At 35.0% G+C, this 22,919-nt stretch overlaps 1 protein-coding gene across 1 annotated transcript in view; it reads right to left on the reverse strand.

Moving 5' to 3' along the window:
* The window catches only part of LOC150104358 (intermembrane lipid transfer protein VPS13A-like), a 2,072,875-nt gene that overhangs the window by 1,879,204 nt on the left and 170,752 nt on the right, over positions 1-22,919 (reverse strand). The gene's annotated exons all lie outside the window — the stretch shown is intronic.

Here is a 22,919-nt window from a genome sequence, read left to right on the forward strand (position 1 = left end):
ATTAAGGTTTAATCACAGTTCCCAGAAATTCCATTTGCTGGGATATGGGAGGAATGGGAATTATCGCCAGCGGAAACAAAAAAAATGAAATGGACTTGATAACTACTAGCATATAGAGCTATACCTTTATTTGAACAGTAGGTAAATATTTGTTCTTATTAAAATAAAGCATGCAAAACAATTAACTGAACCATACTATTTGAACATAGTTCGGCATTAAAAAAAATTATAACTGCGTTTTTTAATTATTTAAAATTCACTTTTTTCTGAATTGATAATTTATTTTGCATGATTGTTCAGATGTCTTTGAAATATTTTCTACGATTATCTTTTCAATTTTTGAACGTCCACTGTGCTTTGACATCAGTGTGGTAATTCAGATTATAAATGTTTTATTATTACTGTAATTAATTATTTATGGCTATTGAATTCACTAAAGTGATAAAAGCACAAGAATTGCAGGTCGTAACAACAGCTCGATTAGGAATGATTTAAAAACGCATCGACGTTCCTAATTCCTGTTGATACATGACATACTTCAAAGGGCAGACTTTTTCTATCAAGCCTCCGTGATCTTAATTCTTCCACAGAGATTTATATATAAAGGTCTCCGTCTAGATTCGAATAAATTTGTGCGTATTTGATGGCATATCCCAAACATTGTTTCACTGTTATCAATGCCTCTCTAAAGAAAGTGCTTTTCGGTTTCGACTTTCTCTTAGACAATTATTTTCAAGAAAAGTCTTACACAGAGATAGCTAGCTGTGTTCGAGCACGAAAACATTTCATATGAACTGATTCGTGTTGTCTGACGGCACGAAATGGTTTGATACGTTTTGCACTGAATTACTTTAGTCCTAAAACTGCAGGAGTCCATTCCTCTTCCCACGCACTCTGCTGGGGCACGTTCAGCGAAAGAATTTTGAATGTGGTAGTCTGGTTTATCTTAACAATACACTGTTGAAGTGGGCAACAAGTTAACGACCCTGACTTAGCATTTGACGAAGCATCTGTCCGAATGACTTCTCTGCCGTAGGCATACGAGAACGAATTCATATCATGCTTTGAGAAACGACATTTACGATTAGGCTAATATTGCTGAAATCAAGGCAATCGTCTCCTTGACGGATTAATTATAGGATGATAAAACGTGTTCAATCGATTCAGAACTAGGTCAACAAGAAAAAACGTGCCCGGAACTTTAAATCTGCCTGCTTGTTGAAGTTCATTTATGAACGTCTACAGTCTTGTTCAGCCTCGCGTTAATTAAGGTGGAATCCCACACGACTTGCAGGCATCTTCCTGATGAAATGCTAAAGTGATCACTAGACTGTAATGACTGACCAATAAGAAAAGTTTACTCAGCACTAAGGCGAAGAAAGATACCTGATTCATGCCCTTTGGCCTAGAAAGGCTTTCCGTAATCAGTAAACTCTTTATCGTAATATTCTCTTTAAAAGGACAAAATGGCCTTGCTTATGCTGCCACCTAATCTTTCTTCAAACTAAAACGCATCGAGTTTTCTTGTATGCAAATATGAAGAGGATCCCAAACTGCGTATTCCATCGGAAGTACAACCTTTTAAAAACTTTCTCAACTTTTAATATAGCATTATGTTAAACTTTATCATGCGATATTCGCATAGTTGTGTACATCACTGCTTAAATACGAAATAAATTAACACCGCTGATGTTTCTAACGGGGGGAAAAAAAACGGATGTTTTTTTTTTCCCCGATTCAATATCACACTACATTTTTACTGTATTGACGTTATATTTTAAGCACTGAATCACTCCCAGTGATTATTAGTCTTGGTCCTTCCAAAATTTGTAATTGGTATCTGATCAATATTCGGAAGCGAAAATAAAGCCCGAAAAATGCAAAGCGAGCAAACCTCTGTCTCTTTATGGATTAGCTACTGTGGGACAAACCTTTCATGTACGGTATAGGCTTTCTTTACGTACAGCAACCAATGAGCGTTTCCATGATCAGCAAGAAATAACAATTAACTTTTGTTTTTATTTAGTTTTCTGCTGAGAGTTTGCTAATCGCAAAGTAATTCGCCACGTTCTCTGTACTGTAATTTCATAAAATATTAAGTGGATGCATGTGGAATCATGAGAACTCGTTGTGGGAGGACCATTCTAAATCACACAATACCCATCAATACCTCTTTTTAAAGTCATTCCCTAAGTGCACTCACGAGGACAAAGATCTCCTTATTCCATCGTTAAGTATACTTCTATACAAATTTCACGTATGTGTCCCCCCCCCTTTTTTATCTTCTACAAGTAATAAATCTATCCTATATATCCATTCACCAACTCATGCCTATTAGTCAATTTCTGTAATTCCCACTTCTTTAATCAATGTTCGACGATATCATTTTTAGTTATCCGTTCTTACACTCCTCTACATCTTCCTTATACCAGTGGAGTCAAATCTTAAAAAGAGAGGAACAAGAAACTTCGTTATCCCTTCTCAGTAGCTTTCTGAACTAGCAGTCATCCACCGTAATCCCCGATGTGTCAAACAGCCTTCAATCTTTTCCTTCTAAATTGCAAAAGTTGGCAACATAAACGTGCACAACATTTAAAGGGTTATTATCCGAAATAACTCTTGTGCTAGTTAATTCAGTAGTGAATAAAACTTCGAAAGTTTCTCTCTGTGCTCCTATTCAAAGCCCATCAAATAACTTTCCTCTTAAACCTTTGTATGACAAGACGAATATCTTGTCAACTATTTGACATGCTAGAGGAGTTTGCTTAATACAGGTATTCTTTCCCTTCCTTTGGATTCTCACTTGGCAATATGAATTAGTTTTTAATAAGAATCATAGTAAATATTGAAAATTTACAATACACCTGTGCGTAGTACTGAAGTTTAGAATATCCAGAAATAGCGCTCTATTGACTATGCACGGAACTCTTTCAAGTCACTTCAAGCGTGCACAACAGCATGGTGGTGGTGGTTTCATACTGTGAAACCATCATGACCATGCACTGAAATTCATCTACCACCTAAAGATTTTCCTAAGCATTCGACTACGCAAGATTCGAGTGGACAGTTTGTTCGGTTGTAGGGCGGATAAGCAATCCAATCATTCAACCAGACCAATTACTCCGGTTCTCAGAAGATTTTTCCGATTTGTCATTGGATGTTGAAGCAAAAGACTGTATTAAGCTTATTACTTCTGGGGTGGCAAATACCAGTAAATAATCAAATTCAGCAACATGTTATCTACATGCAGAATTCTTGGGAAAAGAAAAAAAAAAAAACGTCTTCCAGGAACTGAAAATGTGAACTTAAACGCACTACATCCATGTTCAACTACTCATTTTGAACTTTTCGTCTCTCTCATGGTGGGAAGCATCATTTAAAAAAAATCCTTTACTATTCTCCATTATTTGCATAGAAAAGCATAAAAGAAGCAAATAGCTCGATGGTGGCCTGATAGACGTTCAGTATTCAAGCGAACCTTTGGTACTAGAGTTAGCTATTTTCATCAAACCGTGAATGCAACACGACTAAAGAACGAGTGGGAATTTAACGTTGACGGAGTTCGAGAGTTACGAGTTCTCCCGCTTGTTCCAAAAGTTAAAATAATTTTGGCTCTTCTGCTTCATAAACCAAGTTTTAATAATTTGGAAATAAACTTATCTAGATGTGTATGCTGTCATACAGTTTTATGTTGCCTTCATTAGGACCTGTGACGCCGAAAACGTTAAACCAGTAACAGGCAATTCGCAAACTGAAGAATTTTATACGAATATATATATATAGTATATAATGAAGTATGTGAAAACATTTTTAACCTTGCAGCTTTTAATATTACAAGCCTTTAAAAATCCTTATACATTCAAAAGAATTACTTATCTTCCCCAAAAACAGAATCTGGAAGAAACATGCAACACCACTGTTTTTTTCTTTCTTCGCAAAGCTCAATCTAATTCTCAATACACCAATTAGCTCCTCTTCCTGTCTTGTGAAACAAATATAAGCAGTCCACTTCATTTTTCTGCGCTGATGTGGAGGAGAAGATATCATAAATGAATGTTGCAAGTTTACGATGATTTTCCATATAAATTCTTGGAATGTCTTAGTTAATTTCTTAACAGACATACGAGAAATGAGATCGTTAAAAATATGGCGGAAGGAAATTAGGTAAGAAAAGAATTTGTGAAAAACTTAATCTAAAATCGGATATTACTTCAGCGTTCCGAATCTCGCATATCACCAGAGGCTATCCTAAAGTAGCGAGCTGAGGTAAGAAACAGACAGGAATAGCTTTGAAATGCCTTACGCTCTGTACATTTTATGGAGAGATCTACTGATCTACTCCCAAGACCCCAGAGACCTCTTATAATCCACATCGTGACTGCCAGAGGGGACCACCACTGACGGTACATTTCACTAAGTTCAACAAACTTTCCACTATACGAGGGGGGGGGGGAGAGGAAGAGAAGTTTGAGAAGGCCTTTTCTGCCCTATTTAATGCAAAAGAAACGAAATTTTGCTTGAAGCGTGAGCTCTCTTACAGCCTCTTCGAATGGGGCTGGAAGGGAGAAGGCAAATTAAATATGCAAAGAAATTCTATCGTTTTGAGTCGTTCAAAGAGAGAGTTAAGCAGGAGGCATCACGTCAGATGAAGTGGAGAAACCGGCCTTGCAGGTCACTCGGCAGGAGCATTTTACCCTCCAGGTATAATACCAAGTAGAAGTTCCGTTGACGTAATTTCTGTGAACACCAACTCGCACATCACCTCCTTCTAACAATGCCATCTATTTCTTTTTCCCTTATCGACATTGCTTTCTAACATGGCATTAAACTGCGATTAGAACAACTTCCGCAATCTCAATTTAAGCAATTATGGATCTAAGGAGTAATTACGTACTGGGCTGTATTCATATTCAAGAGAGCCGGTACCTAATACAACTACAGATGTTTGTTTCGAAAATGCTCAGTGTATCGACCGATATAATCCGGGTCTTATTTCCGAAACAAAAATACAGTACCTCGGGAACCCTGGATAGGATCGGGTGAGTTGTTTTGGTCCAGGCGACAGCTTCTATCAGATACAATCTTAGCAAGCAATCGAATTCTGATGTGTGAGAGAGAGGGAGAGGAAAAAAAAAAAAAAAACGCAATATCCATATTGCCTAACTTCCAAAACAAAGTATGTCAGCAAAATAGCAAACATTTTTTTCTCCCTTTCTTCGGTTAAAAAAAAAAAAAATTCAACTCGTTTGGAATTGGTGCAGTTTTCAACATCGAAGTCCAAGTCCTTCCTGAGAGTGAAAAGTAGAATTTCCAAAATATTGAATTTGCACTGTGTTACATGTATTCTATTTCTGCTGTCTATTGTTCTCTCTGCTTTAGTTCTAGAAGTCTTTCCGACATGGATTTATGAACGTCAGGTGCAATGTGTTTTAAATATGTGAATTTCTGATTTGTCAGTGGGCATTCCAGAGATAATACTTGAAAATTAAATTCCTTTCAAAAAGAAATTCATCCGAGTTCTTTTCTGTTTAGCCAGCCATACCAAAAGGACAGAAGCAGGAAATCATACTAATCTTATTTGTTCGGGAATCGCGATTCAGCTCATACAGAAAATAACGAACATTGAAAGCAAGTTTCACAAATAAAACACCGGTGCAAACGGCTGACCTTTAAGTCCGCGTGGATAGAATGACAACCAGTAGTTTTGACGCTTCGAATATTGCTGTAACACGGATATTTGATTATGTCTTTAAGTGAACGAGGATTACTAGTTCTGACGAACACTATCACCTTGCATATTAAATCGAAAGCGGCACGAAAAATAAGCAAACTGCCATTTCAGAAGCATATTCAATAAAAAAATTACATAACTCTTGTTACTATAGAGTTCAATTAATGAATAAATACTCCATTATGCGTATGAAGTTTTCTGCATCTTTGAATGACTGATGAATGCGTAGAATCCTTAAAATTATTTCAGAAACTAAAGAAAAAGGAAAGTAGGAAATTACAATTAGTTTGATTAGAATCGTTTTATGAGATTCTTATTGTTGGAAGAAGAAAGTGTTAAAATTAAGTTCATGAAATACTTTTAACCGATTTACAAGTCTAACAAACAGCCTTAGCTTGGGCGTTTGTAGAGCTGCTATGGCTTATTTTCTTATCAGGTAATTGTACTTATATTGCATATCAAGTTCTTCCGAAGTCAGGAAATATTGTAACCGCTTGTTCCCAATGGTTTCGATAATTAGGTTATCTTCGGAAATGAAACTAAGTTCATTATTTTTAAATTATTGCGTTCTTCATCGACTCTTACATGCTGGTTTCTGGATTTAAAAAGAAAAGTTGTTTTTGTCATTTATTTTGTTGACTTCCGGATACCCTCAAGGTATAGAGTTTTAACAAGATTCAAAATGTAGAGCAACCGCTGTAAGAAACGTGTTGCATATCACCTGGCGACAAACCTTCTCGGATATTTGCTGGATATTTATGCATCTTCCCTCGCAATCTGTATCAGTTGTCAAACTCTCTCTCGCTGATATCAATTGAAAAGCACATTACTTTCATATATTAGTTTTAATACGCAGCTTCCAGCATTCATTATCTTTAAGGTTAATTTCCCAATGTGATCAGTTTCAAAGTGGATTTCTGTAATTATTACAAGAGTCAAAAGGGCTTCAATTTGGCCTAAGTACCCCAAAGTGGAGGCATTATGGATTTATCCATATTGTATAGACAAATATAGGAAGAAACCAAGTTTGAAATTTTACCAGAGTTTATGCGAATATATGCTCATCTTCACATTCTCATATTAAGGTTATAACCTGAACTGGGTGAACAGTCCATTGCCAACGGATAATCAGATGTATATTAAAATTCGTCCAATGACTATGCTATATAACTTATATACAAGATAATGCACAAAAGATATGAAATTTAATCGACTGAAAAAAAGCATTCTTGAATCCACTGCATTTATATCAATTTGTATAGTAGGAGTTTGAATATAGGATGGATGCTTGCCGTATTTAAGAGGTGCAGAATCCTTGGTACTTTTCAAGCTAAAAATGGTTTCCGGGTAGTTTGCAACTGATTACAAAACGTTTATCTCTTACAGTACGTTAAGGATAATAAAGAGTTAAACATCATTTACCAATAAAAGCGAAGAGGATTCCATGCCTAACAATAGACAAGCATATTGTACTCAAACTCCTATCAAGTATTATCAAAATATATTCACATTCAAAGATGCAATGAACTCGCGAATGCATTCTTTCATTTCATTAAGTATGATTTCAAATTGTAGAACATTTATTCCTTAACAAACTCCTCTCCTCCTGTTACATTGTCTGGAGGAGTAAAGTTGAGAAGAGCTTGGAGGCAAAGAATTGACTTCTCTTCTTGAGGAAAATCCATTCTGTTAGCTCACTGATGACCATTTAATCTGCGTTGGTAAGGAGAATTGATGATTAATGGGGAAAATAATGCTACCTTTCTGCTGCAGTTATTACATTTGATTTGCTACTACAAGTTCTGAAGTATATCATAAGATGCCCCTGTAATCAGAAAAATGGATTCACCGCATAACATGCAAATTTGTGGCATACAAAAGGAGATGACAGTTTGGTCTACGGGTCATTTCGATCTTCTATGCCTAATAATTACAATAGACATACAAGAGGGGGGGGGAGGTCTGTTGGCATTTGGGGAAAAAATGTCAATGTGCTGTTGCTCAACAATTAACATTCTCAAGATCATAACTGACAATGGGCTAAAGAAGTGAAAGTACATAAAGTTACGATGATATTTGATACCACTAAGGGCTGAAGTAATGATTGACACGGACCCTATCTTAATTTTTCCACAACACGTAGAGAAGTATTTTGGTTATAATCAAGGAAGAGGTTCATGAGCTTTTGTTAACAACATTGAAGATCTCTGGTTGATTGGAATTTCCAAGGCAAAATTGGACAGAAGTAGGGAAATCAGTCTTGTGGTAATTGCGATGGAAAGCTGTTTCTGTCGGATGGTTATGCTTGAATGTGAAGGATGTCCAACATAACGTTTTTTTACCAAAGTCCCAAAAATCTAGTTTGAAAGTTGTAGTGTAATGATATAGTGTTAGTTCATCCAGTACGGATTAGCTGACAACATGGAATCTTGATCGATTCTCTAAAGAAGTGTACGATATTTCCTTGTGGAAATTTTATGATAGCGGTCCTTAATATCTTCCAATACGATAATAGTCCATGCCATTAATAAACTATTGTGGTTTGAGGAGAATAACAACCGGACATTGCAGTAGATAGCAGATAATCCAGACAGGAATGCAAAATAACTGCTAGATGAAATGGAACACAGAATTACAGTATTGAAAAGAGGAGTAGAGCAATATTATCAACATTCTGACCGAGGTTGATCGAAATTCGTAATAAAGATGTTATTAAGACCAAAGTGTGGGAGAGAAAGAGCATTAATTTCAGAGAATAAAAAGGTCTACAGACTCTTGGTACTAAATACAGGTAGCACGCGTATAACGCGGTACTTATATAACGCTGTTTCGATATAACGTGGTCTGCAAATTGTAGTAACAACCCTTTATCTTTTCATATATTTTTCACCGCTCTTTTAAAAAACTAAATTTTATCTTCGTTAAATTTGTCTGTCCTTATTGCGCATGTAGTTATAAGTAGCGAATTTATATTAGGGGAAATACCCTTTAGCACGCATGCACTTTTTTTTGTATAGCGTCAAACATATAGTGTTTATTGTTGAAAATTGTCTTCGTTTTCTGCCAGGAAAGAGCATTAAAAATCATAATGTTTATTAATCTCAAGCTGAGCACTTTATTTTCTGGTGAGTTTCACACATAATTAATATGTAATTTTTTTTATTAGTATAAAAAAATATTTTTATATTAATGGCCACAAACTACAACGAAAGGGGAAAAAACCAAGCATTAAAAAGAAAATTCATTTCTCTCGAAGAAAAAATTAAAATCTTGGATCGGTTGAAAAATGGAGAAAAACCATTAGTTGCAAGAACTTTGAATTTAAATGAATCCACAGTTCAAAACAAAATGAACATAAAATCCGAATGTTATTACTGTAATTATAAATTATAAGTTATAAATTGTACGTGTACAATTTATAACTTATAATTTTATAGTACTGTATTTGTTTCATAGTTTACACGTTTTCTTAACTTACACGAATTACCTGAATTTAATAAAAATTATTTTTGTTGTACATGCCATTGTTTATATTATATATATATTTATATATATATATTTTTTACCTTGGGAGTAAATAACCAAGTTTATAAAATTACTTGGTAACCCTAATATATATATAACGATTTCGGAACATAACCGTACTGTTTCTATGTGATCTTAGTCTCGCATAATGCGATTTATATAACGGAACCTCATATCCGCGTTATACGAGGGTTACCTGTACTATGAAGTCATTAGAACAATGCACTATACACAGAAATGATGTAAATCTTTCCTATATTTGTGTGTATAGCAGTTTGATTAGGATATCCGATCTCCACCCCATTGGCTGGATTGGAATCCAGCATTAGGATGTGCGAGACCATCGTCCCGCTTATTAGATGCCTGAAGTAGTGAAAAAAATTTTCTAAGTTTGGTCTTCAGAGCGGGTTTCGGAAGCAGATAATTTTAAAAAAAATTGTAAAAATTAATAAAACAAAAAAATCCTTAGTCCACAGAGAGCACTAATGCACTACAGATGTACAAACTTTCGGGGGTGGGGGTCTCAGAATTCTATAAAAGGTTAGAGGTGACAACGCCAGAACAGTAACAACTCAAACAGTTTGATACATTCACTTTAACAGATCTATTCATTTAAATAAACAAAACAAATGAATATAAAGAAAAATTAGTATGGTTACTTCTTTAAAAAAAATAACTTTCCAATCTATCATAAATGCAAATAAAAGCTAAAACATGCTGAGGTGAAAGTAAAATCCCCTTTTATTGGTACAAGGGAGCAGTTTACCCGCAGTATAAAGTAACAAATAAGAAAGATGAGTTACAATCTGATTTGCTGCGCTTTCCACTTTATATTCGCATACATCACGTATTGTACTGAAAACAAGTCATATGCCAAAGTTCTGTTTTTAAATCGACTAATTATTTTCATATGGAAAAGGAGTCTAGAGCTAAGAACTCGACTCCTTTGGGTTTTCACCCAAACTAGGATTTCTTTACGAGCTGAATTGTGAATTAATCCAACACAGTTGGTACAGTAGAAATGGATTTACTTCCACAATATGCCCGAACAATTTGGGTGACATCTTTATATTCCTTGATTTATGATATCCATCATATTTTAAATCAATGCTACCATAGAGTACTTTCTATTGTAGGTTTTATGTCAGTGCTCGAAAGGTTCTCAAACATTTGGAAGGAAATCAACATAAGGCTTTCGAAAAATTCTTGATAATCCAGAACAGGGCGATCTGATTAATTGGCAACCCCAGTCTTACGTTTCATTTCTACCTTCTACTGAATTGGTTGCCACTATTCCTCCAATCTGTGAAACACACAAGCATCTGCTGCCTAACTTCCGTTTACAGTCTTGAAAACATCAAACAAGACTTTCGTCCTTCTTTCATTCCATGTAAATCTGTGTTTTGAACCAGGTTGCAACCACAGTTTTTCTTAATGAATGAAATCTCGAAATGTTCAGAAAAACACAACAGGTTCCTCTTTCTTCTCAACCACTTAGCTACACATAACATTGATGTGCTCTATATTTTGCAGTTTTTCATGCGTGGAATTCATAGCTGATGCTTTACTTGGGAGGAGGGAGAGAATAATGAGCATCTATTCATATCTCTTTCCATATACTGGCCCACTGAAAAAATATAAAATAGATAAAGGAAATTCATATAAATATGCGCAACCAAACCACATTTGATACTACTGCATAAAAATTTTCCAGGAGTAATGTTATTTCTTTTATAAAAAATTTTATAATTTTTTTTTAAATTACTATTTCTCATAAATATATCTGCGAACGTTATTTTTTCTGTATGAAGCAGCTATTAACCTAATCAGGAGATCATGGGAAATTAACAGTAATCTCTTATTGTATATACATACATCAATGCAAAAGTAATAATTAATACAATTAATACACAATTAACAAAAAGAGGAGAAAACATCTTTAGAACGTTTTTAGTTGCGGGTGAAGAATCCCATAAAGATATGCTTCTCCCCTCATTCTGCGGAAAATCATCAGAATTATCTTTTAAAAGAGGAGAGCATCTATGAATATATCTCTCGGTGAGGTGAGGATTAACAACACATGGAAACCTAACTCGGTTCAACGACTGTCTCCTTTCTTACTATAGATATGGACAAGTAAGGTGGTGTAGATTGGAAGCGATCAAAATACTTTTGCTTTCTGTTTTTATCTCGGAACACTTCGCATGTCACTGGCCTCTTCTCCTGGGAAACATTTTAAGCAATAGATGACAGAAATAGGACACAGAACACCACTGCGAATATGCCGTGCTGCACGCCATTTGTCAGAACGTGCACGTGCCATAGGCAAGGCAAATGATATATCACGCTAATGATGGATTATCGAAGCTTTAATAGTTTGTAGGATAAATTTGAAAAATACAAAAACTGCTTGATCTTAATTGGGGCATCGTCACATAAAACTTTAAACGCTTTCCGGTAAGTTATCCATGCGTAATTTATCCCGCTGAAAAGGGTGCTATTCAAGAGGAATCTGAATTCCAAGTTAAGTTCCGTCCCAATTCTGTAATTTTGTTAGGCTGATATCCCAGCGTACGAATATTACATCCCAACAACCCGCTTTCTTCGAAACAGGTATTTGTTTTCAAAAAGATTCTTCGTCATTATAATCACGTTAGATGACTTAATTGCGACGGCCAAGAGTTAATGTAATGTCTAACTGATGTTCGGAAGGTGCTCCACTAATGTGCTATAAACCTGAAGGCAGGAAATAGTTGAAAAGATTGGATGATTAATGCCAGAATATCTTAACCCCTCACCTTAATATGAAGCATAAAGATCTCACTGCTGACAACTTCGTGCTGCTCTGGCTATCCTCTCAAATTTATTAGGTTTCTTCGGAGTGAATGAGGTGATGCCGCAATGACGGAAGTGCGGAGAAGCGAAATAGTAAAACAGAAAACATAGAAAGCAACCGGAGATGACTGATAATTAAGTGCTTCGGGATGGTTTCTTTTTTGGGGGGGAGGGGGCGGTGGAGGGAAAGACGTGAGAAAACCTTACAGAAAGCATAACTGAAATCAGATTTTAAAAAATAATAAATTCATTTAAAGCGTAGAATCAGAATACAGGAAGAGGATGAGAGTCAACAATCGGTAAGGGATGGGTGAATGAATGAGAGAGAAAGATTAATGAGAAACGAATGCAACCGACAACTGCTCCTTGATCTATCTGTGAGAGAGAACTTTTAAGCACTATTCAGTTGAAAGATTCTCTAGAACCTTCCACGTGACTTTATTAATTGAAAAAGATTATAAAAAGGAATCATCTGATTCTATTTTTAGGAATTAATTTCAGTGGGATCATCACTTTATTATAGCACTTGGAACATCATTACTAATCACCCATCATACTGAAACAATCTCTCAATGGTTTAATGCTCCACACTCTGGATTCTGCCAGTTTGCTTAGATAGAATCCCCATATATGCAGATTGGCTACGGATATTTGACTGAGCTAAGCAAAACATACGACTTCTCTTTCGCAAATGGATAATTTAAGGGGAATGTTGAATTTCTCATTCTTCAAAACTTCTCATTGAAAGCTATTCAGCTGACCGCGAACCTTTTCTACGGTTTTACTGATAATATTGCAGTCTTCTTTTACGTTTGCCGAAAAGTAGAGAGTCCGGACTCGCAACAAAAAAAGCGATTTGTTTATTACCAAGCAATTGAATGCCAGTTGAAAAACCATCCTCAACAACGAAAAATATCGATAATTACAAGTTCAATACTATTTTGTTTTTTACTTTGAATTAATGCGAAATGCCTGTTAATTGCATGTGCCCTTCCGCCTGATTAATCGGTATTTAACTGGAAAGCTCTCGATTTTTGTGTGTGTGTCCGAGACGGGATTTAAACAAAGGCTTTTTCAAAGAAAGGTTTCTCGACTTAGCACAATTAATAAACATAATACACCGTGCTCAAAGCTTTAGTTGCTTTGACTGTAATAATACCAATTGAACTAAAGTAAAATCTCCAGAATTACATCAAATTACAACGCAAAGTTTTTCTACTGGAAATGATTAATATCTAAATCGTCTTGCGATGAATAATCGCATCTTTATTTCCCTGTAATTGAAATATTTCTTATTTTCTTTTGTTGTGGGATTTTTTTCAAGCCAAATATTCAGTTAATAAATCTCCTTCAATAAGAAGCAAGAAACAATTTCAGTTTTGGGGTGACGTTTCTGAAGTCATCTCCCTCTCTCCCCCACGTGCATACACCTCTGATTATTCATGTTTTTAGATTTTGTGTGATGCTTAGCCTATGATAAAGACTTATCTTTATCATAAGCACATGGGGCAGGAATTTCCCTATAGAAACTAAGCAGTAATGTGAGGTACACCAGCAGATGACACAATGTACTAATTCAGCCGACCTCTATCTTCTGTTTTAGGTATTTGCAGAGGTAATCTGTTTTTATGGGGGAAATGCATGCATCGCTGAGTTAAGCATATTTTTCGTGGCGCGGTTTTCGTCCTCCAACTTCACATTCCCATACAAAATTGTGGCAATAATTTCTTCTATTAAAACGGTCTGTCTATTTGGAAACCCAGTTTTCCTATTTGCTTGGTGATTATACATTTCATAAACGCAAATTTATGTTTATAATCTCGATTTTATTTTAGTGCTTCGGCAGTAATGTAAAAATTGTGTTCTGGATTCATCGCATGGCTAATGCGCGCAGAATTTTTTACATTTCTGCGCGCATTAGCCATGCGATGAATCCAGAACACAATTTTTACATTACTGCCGAAGCACTAAAATAAAATCGAGATTATAAACATAAATTTGCGTTTATGAAATGTATAATCACCAAGCAAATAGGAAAACGGGGTTTCCAAATAGACAGACCGTTTAATGGAAGAAATTATTGCGGCAAATTTTTAATTTAGCAGCAAAAAAAGATTCTATGTGGAAAACTTAGTGAAATTTAGAATGAGAGCCTTGCCATGAAGGTCCTCATTAATTAACTAATTTTTTAAATCCCATATCTTCTGTCACTGTCTTATAAGTGGCGACCGGTTGCATGAGTATTGAAGCAGAAAATTAATGAGTATTAATATGTTATGGCTGCCAATTGTTTCAGTTGTCCAAGTCTGCAAGAGAGAAATACCTTTACGTTTTCGTCCAAGATGGGTTAACTCAACCTTGCTGAGACCCTTGACAAGACTCAAACTCAACTATTTTCACCTAGAAATTATACTTCCTATCGCTAGCTAAGTTATAAAAGATAACTTAATTTGTGTAATACGGAATCAAATTATGCCATATTGATATTTTTTTCAAATATCTATAAAAAAAATACTGCCATTCAAAATTCAATGTGTAGATCCAATAACTTGCGCAGCAATAAAATGTCGTGAAGGTAAAGGCAAGAGTTACGTTCACGTATATACAAAATATGAACAGTAAAAGTGTCATTTCATTTTGGGGATAATCACTTACCCCAAAAGCGGCATAAATTCATTTATGCCGATTATTTATGTATCGTATTCATCTGTTATTAAACAGATCAATATAATGTCATATAAGGTACATACATCTTTCGTTATTGTATATGAAGCTAGAGCTGCAAAGAAAATTAAATTAGGTCACACATTCCATTAAGTATACTAGTATACCTGGACCTCTTTATTAAAAATGTAAACCAATAAAATGAATGTCTACAAATAAAAAAAACAAAAATAAAAATCAAGTAAAATTTGATTGTAGTAAATATTAACCACGTCGAATGGAAGCCTTTTTATGCCTTGGGAAGATGGATACACAAAGATTGGCTTGCTTCATCAATATACGATTGGAAGTAATGTAGTGCGAGTCCATCTGGTATTATCATTTTGACTTTTGGGGATAAGGCTTTACTTCAAGTACTTATAAAAAAATTTCATTGCTCAGTTATTGGAGCATCTCTTCTAAAGCATTTCGATTATATTATAATTTCACACTCGCAGCATCAAAGGACGTATTCAATTCTTAAATGATGAAAAATTATACCATCACTGCAAGAAAAAAAAAATTCAAAGTTTCTACGTCAATTCCTTTCCAAATGTAGTTAGAACGCCTTCTCCAATTTGTTGATTTTTGAAAAATGTGTATTTCTTGAGTAAACCTTTAAATTTTATTGGAATATGACCAAGGATCTGAAAAGCAGTCGCAATTTTGTTAACTCTTGACAAATTGAACGAGTCGTGTAAAATATTTTAATAATATGCACACATACCTATGCAAATTTTATTTTTTAAAAACATAATAGTGAAAAATATCCTTCCGCATATTTGTTTCCATGTACAACCATCTGTTTACACTGCACTGAAACACAAATGTGGTAATTATTTTCTTTTTCAAAATAATAAAAAAAAACTCTTGTTACACAACATATAATCCCCCCCCTCCATCATTTTACAGAACTAAAGAAGAAAGCAGGCTAATGGAGCCCTTTGTTTTCTTTCGATAACTTTAAGATCATCTAGATGCGACTGATTTGTGTTGATGTTTCGTTGACAGTTCACAAAAGATGTATTCAATAGTTGATGCGGTGTGTTAGATGAAGCGCGAGATTTTTCGGGGACATTTTCAAGGTAAGAAATGATAATTGTCATTGGATGACTTTCTCTATACTGAAAGCGTACGTTTTAATTTATATTTTCTGTGTCAACCTACGTGTAAACCGTGCACATCGTAGCCAAAACCAATAGCTTAAAACGGCAAATACTCGGAATAAGTAGCAATACCCGCTTACTGAGAGCCGTTGTTCCAATCACAATAGACCTTTTATTATGAACTCTAGGCCTAACTAAATCCAGATCACTGACGAAACAGATGGAAATTTTGTTAAAGATACCAAGCTATTTTATACCTGCTTTTACTCCATTTCTCAAATAAGCAAACAGACAAGTAAGTCAAGTTTGCACCTGCAAATATTGCAAGTCTGGGTGACCCCACACGTAGTGCAAGTCAAGGCAACTCGTGGTAAAGGTGGAATAAGCTCTGATCACTATTCTTAATATTTACCCTTAATGCAAAGCCCATCTCCTTGAGGAGATGTATGATGCTATGTATTAAAGGCAAGGGGCCACTACCCAGACCGGTTTCGACCTTTATGAGGTCTTATCAGTGGGAGCCAGGCTAGAAATACCAAGATTTTAGTAATACAGAGCTTATAAGTACTTTACCAGTACAAGTTACCATAAGGTGTTTTAACCTTATTAAATAAAAATCTCAGGATGAGAGATGTGTGTAGAAAGTATTTTACCTTGAGTATAATAAATGTTAAAAGATGGAAATTTTTCTTCAGAAGGGTTGAGTTTAACTTCTAACAGTGTCATGCACTTATTTACCTAATACGAACTGTTTCAAATGTACCGATGAACGAGCTGAGGTCTGAAAGGTGTAATGCAAAAAACGTTCAGAAAGTTGAACTACAACTGCGAAAGAAACAGAAGCTGAGTGAGCATCACTAGTCTTTCCAACGTTCGAAAAAAAAAAAATCTTTAGAAAATAAGAATCACTCACTGTGAGTGACCAAATACTGCAAATAGGCTGGAAAAATTCCATAATTTCGCGGAAATGTCACAATACATATTATACCAATTGTCCCTATAAGAAATTAGTTTAGATTACCGCATTTTTGGATGCCCGTGTAACCTCGAGATAACTTCGGTGATGCTAGATCGTTCAGTTATTTACGGCTGGAGCAAATCTTAGTTGCTTGTCGTAATGCGAGAAGAAAATGCCTGTCATCGGAGTCCGAGACTGTAGTTGCCAACTAAAAGGAATTCTCCCCTTCCCCAAGATAGTTAGTTCTTCAGTTAGTCAATCTTCGGCATTAACAAATAAAATTTTTCTTCAGGATACTCATATTTTAAACTTTGCAACTCGGAGAAAGCTATTGTAGAGCTTTAACTATTATACATAAGTGCCAGAAACAGCAGATTGGGGCTGTTGTGATTTGCACTTTCGTCACCCCTCAAAGTCTACAAGTGAACTGGAAGGCAGGTGAAAACTACCTGCCTACCAATTGACGTAATTCAGAGCTAGAGGTATTTATTCTCCTTTGAGAAATCGCATTTCTCATCTATGAAAGGTAACAAATAAATGAGCTATACAGACTTCCTTGAACATCAAAGAGCTATTATGTTGTTTTGAAATACAGTATAAAAGTTTAACAAAACTTTCATGGTATTCTCTTCCGAAATGAAATTTATGTTATTAATAAAACCTCTTTTGAAATAAAATTAGCTAAGCATTAAAAATTAAACGTATCACAAATGACGTGTCATTTATATATGAAAAACTTGTTTATATCTATCGATATTTTCCAAATGTAAATCAGCAAACTTTCCCATTGAATTTGTAAATAACGTCTGTATCTGAAGAGGTCAGACATGCTACATGCAGGAGAGCCCAACTTTCCTCTGTCTCGGATTATATCATCCAGTTCCTTTCCAAAGGCTACAAAGAGAGACAAAGTTTCATTTTCAGCAAAACAACAGAAAATAATTTTGTTGTGCCTGATTTTCAGAATGAGACGTAAAATCTAGTGGGCTAGAAACCTAGGAGATTTACATTTGCTTATTTTTATTTAGTCATTTTATTTTACAGCCTATCCGATTATCTAAACTCGTGTTACTTTAACGATATGCATCTGAAGGTTTCCTCTCTAAATTAAAGCCGATTGTATTTCTTCCATATCTGGATGTTCTAGTTTCGCTCTGATCCATTCACAATAAATTCGACTGAACTCTGTAGAAAGAAGACAAATGCTTAAAGATAATTGCACGCTCAGTCAAATTACCATCTTCTCAGGAGGAGAGTTATCAGAACGAAGTTTCAGGCAATGATCATGCGCTTTCTTGATTAATGATAAAAAGAAGCAGCTTAAACATGTCATAATGGAAAAATTTGCTACAACCCGAGACTAATTACTGTACAAATGGAATGGATCGAATTTTGTTTAGTTTATTTGAGAAGACTATTAGGAGGTCAGTTATACCTCTTAATTGTGAGTGTTACGGAGCTGATTTGACTATTTTTCAACATGAAACAAAAAAAAAACTTTCCAATGGGAAAAGTGCTCCCATCCTCTTTATGAGATCAGATTACTCATTCAACTTCAACTGAAAAGTCCTTATAAACGGTTCTTCGAGTGAGAATGTTGGTCTCATAAAGAGGATGGGAGCACTTTTACCCATTGGAAAAATTTTTGTTTCATGTTGAAAAATAGTCAAATCAGATTCGGAACACTCGCAATTAAGAGGCACACTTTTTCGAACTTTGATTTTTCCAAACGAAAAACAAACAAATGTTGCGACGTCATTGCGATTGCATCATGCGGAGAGGATGGAGTGAGGTTTAGCAGCAACAATCTATTTGAACATTATTACTGATAAGTTCAGTTTTTCTCTGTCCGATAACATTCGTTCCTTGCAAGATAATAAACCATACGACAAAAAGGCATAGATTGTTCGGAAATAGTTCCCAAAGCAACTGGGTTGATTTACCATATTTCACTGACCTACTGAATCACCAGATATGAACTCAGTTGAACAAGATGGGAAGAGCAGCTGGTGACAGGGATTTGCCATAGTCCGATCTGAGACAACTGCAGAAGTCTTCAGTAGCTACCTTTCTTGAAGGATTCTTTCGAAACCTTCTAGAATCCGTTTTCTGTGTAGGGGATTAATGAAGATGCTTCTCGTTAAGATCCTAATAGACTTCCGATTGTGTAGCTTTAGAGTTTTCACCCATTAAGCCTCCGTAAAAATATAGGATAGACATGAAAGCACCACTAGTATTTCTATAAGACAGTGTTCTTATCAATTTTGACGTTCCGATCAGTTAAATTAAATATTTTAAAGCCATTGCTCAAACAGACCGCTTATAAAAATTTCACAAGACACCCATGAGACAGTAAACAAACAGCTTTAATGTCACAACCACATGAAAAATTAAGATATTAGGGCACTTGATTATTAACATTGAAGAGCATCTGAATACAGCTAATCTAAGATGAGTGTTTATTTAGAATGGGGGGAGGGAGATAAGAATAAAGCTAAAGCAAGTGTTTGAGACAAAACCGGAAGGAAAGAAACGGATCCAAGCAAAGAATAAGAGGTGGGTTGATGCAATTAGTAGTGTTCAGAAGACAAATGTGTACAAGTTGATCCAATTAGGCTGACAAATAATAGATTTTAGAAGTTTGCTGATAGAACATTTATAATGGTTTAATAATTGTTTTGAATTTCCGAATACCCTATTTGACAATATATGCTAAGAAATTAAATTATAACTTCAAATGACGTCTCATTAGGTTGTTAATCACAAATAACTCCTAAAACTGCATTAAGACGTTGGCAACATAATTTCCTAGAGTTTTTGTATGCAGACGAGAGCGCAATACAGGGAAACTGTTCTTTTTTTTTTTTATTTATTTAATGTTGTAGTACAACAGAAATTCTCTCCCGACATACACACAAATTAAATTAAATAATTCAGGTGGTGATCTGCAACTTGCACACACTTCAATTGCAGTTCATTTCACATAATGATTGCACTATATATTGAGTATAAAGTAAAACTCAGATAAAGTAAATCTAATTTATTTACTTTATCCTCCTCTTCTACCTTTTGCAGTGTCGATGTTTTATATTTTTGCTATCGCAACCATGTCGAAAATAAGGTGGTTAGCCCTATGCCTCCCAGTGTGTGTCCCATGTCTGTAGATGCGCGTGTTTTCACGAGGCTGGTTTGTCAGTTTTGATGATAAAAACCTAACTCCGTATGAGACCAGCTACCTCACCTTTCGTCGAAAGAGATCAGATAAAGGTTCCTCACGTCACTGACGGGAATCGAACCCAGGTCTTTCCGACCAAAGAGCTTTGTCTATAACGACTGAGCTACTGAGGCTCAAACATAATTTATATTCATTTATATACTGATCCTAAATACGTAAATTAGTTGGAGTGAATGCTTACTGCTGCTGGTTAAAGTTCATGAAATAAAAGCGGATTTTATGAACAAGAAAGTTAACTTCTGTAACACGTACCTTTTTAAGGAAAGAAATTTAGAAGATAAACGTGTCTTATATGGGGGGGGGGGGGAATAGCAGAGCGGTGGTTACTATCTTACCAAATTATTAGGAAATGGAAATATCGCATATCATTTGTAATGAAATCACTATGCATGTATTTTCTAGTAAAAGGAGCTATTTAGTTAGCGTATAATGATACAATGAATGTGAGGTCAAACGGATAATAGGTACGGCACCATCTTCTTTGGCAATAACTGTTGCGACAGAAACTTAAGTCAAGAGGATCAAATCTCTCTATTTCTTTCTTTCGTCCCAAATTCGGCCTTCATAAACATTGTACCAGTTCAGGGTTCTTTTGTATATCTTCTATCAGGTGTCTCCCTCTTAGGCATTCTTCTTGGTATTCTTTCTCAGTCCATTTTCATTAGATGTTATAATCACTTCAAATGAGAGTTCATATGCATTTCTTCAACAATTTTAATTCTATAGTTTTCTCCACTATTCTGTCTTTCCTTGTTTTTGCCAATACTGTCCTTGAAACTTTCATTTCCATTGCTTGTATTCTATTCATATCTTTTTTTTTTTTTTGTTAGTCTGCATAAGTCAAAAATGCATAATAATAATAATAATTTTGTTAATCAAAACCTTGCACTTAAGTAGATCTCACTGTCCCAGAGTAGAATACTTGGACTGGTTAAAAAAAAGTTTTGACTATTGAAATCCTCATCATTATCTCCTGGTCTAAACTTCAATCACTAGAAGTACTTCTCTAATATTTGAACTTTTATAACTACTCTTCAAATCTTGCCCTAAGCCTAACACTACTGTTTATATTTCCGATATAATTTAAAACCATGCTCTCACTCTTCCTACTATTATGTAATCCATAGTTCTGCGTCATATTATTCCATTTGTCCAGTTTCTTCGGTAGTTCTTTTGAATGTGCCCAAATCACAACCGTTTCTCCTTTCTGGTCATTAACTATATCTAGGATACTATTCATCACCAGAATGAACAGCAATGGAGATAACACACTTCCTTGTCGTAGTCCATTTATAAGTGTAAACACCCCAATTACCAAATTTAGTCTTCACACAGATCTTAGATTTAACTTACATATTCTTTATCATGATTATTTCTTCTTTTTTTTCTATGCCTATTAAAAGGCTTTTTTCCAAATCAACAAATGCCATAAACATGCTTTTTCTAAATTCCCAGCGGCTTTCTCTCATTTCCCTTACAGCAGATATCAGATCAACAGTTGATCGCCCTTTAATAAAACCAAACCGCCCTTCTCTTAGAACCTTCTTCTGTTTCACCTCTTGTTGCCATTTCTTTCATAATTATGGCACCGTCTTATGAAACCAATATAAAGCTATTAGGTATAATGTTTTCTTGTCTGTCCATTGCGTGTTTTATCCTGGACGCTTTGCCTAGTTGAGCGACAGAAAACCGTTCTACCTCTATATGAGACCGGCTAACTCACCTTCAGTTGATAAATTCTAATTCTTCGCATCCTAGACGGAATTCGATCCGAGGTCTTTCCAATCAAAGGGCATCGTCGAAACCGACTGAGCTACCAAAGCTCCACAATGATGAGGGGTGGGGAGAAATCAATGCAAGACGAGTTATTAATCAATTACATTAAATTTGCGATGACAATTGAACTGGATGCCAGAAATGCTACGTTTATATTAGGAATAATTGGAAATTAAGATCTCATTGCATATTTTAAATATTATCGAAAAAGAGTGAGAACTGTTTCCATCCGCCCTGAAAAATAAGAAGGATCGAGTTTTATTAATATTAGCCTTAGCAAGTTTATCAAAGAAAAATTGATTTGAAAAGCAGTATTTGATTTTTCGGAGTGTTAATTCTTTGTGCATTCAAGGCTTGCCAAATAATAAAAATAATACCTTTTTTTATAATCAGCAAAATTGGATTAGCAGAGCTTGATGCTTAATCCTTAATAAAAAAAATTGGAGCTCAAAAAAAAAAGTACCCAACAAATTTAGAATATCATTTGATATTCTAAAGGCTCTCTTTAGAATATCATTTGGTACTGTTTTTCTTATTATTATTTTGCATTGTTTTGATGCCATCTTCTCACTTATCTATTCCTATACAGACATTTGTACTTAAGTGGGAAAAGGAAACGAGTTAAGTGAGCGAACAGACCCTATGATATTTCAGTACGAGTCCGATAATCGAGTATAAAGCTTTGAGTACAACCTTTACACGTTTAGAGAGTCAAAGAGAAATATGGCAACGTAACTGCCAGAAAATAGTCTTCATAAGACAAAAGCTTACTTAAGATGTCAAATTTCAAATTTGTTCGTAATGAATTTCTCCAGAAAGTTTCAATACATAATACCTTTCCTTTAAACGGATTTGTTCATTAATAAATATTAATATATTAGCAAAGCGGAAAAATAAATCGATGCAAAGCAGAAATATTTCGTGCATCTCAAGGTTTTAGATCAATCACAAAAATGACATCAAATAAAACTGTTTGGATTTTTGTGCTCCTTTACTAGTGGAAAAAATAGTTAGTATATGGAACAGCGTTTTCGGAAAATAAGTGATATT

The sequence above is a fragment of the Typopeltis vanoorti genome, chromosome 8 (assembly GCF_054136105.1).
Source record: "Typopeltis vanoorti isolate ZY-2024b chromosome 8, IOZ_Tvanoo_1.0, whole genome shotgun sequence".
Taxonomy (NCBI): Eukaryota; Metazoa; Arthropoda; class Arachnida; order Uropygi; family Thelyphonidae; genus Typopeltis; species Typopeltis vanoorti.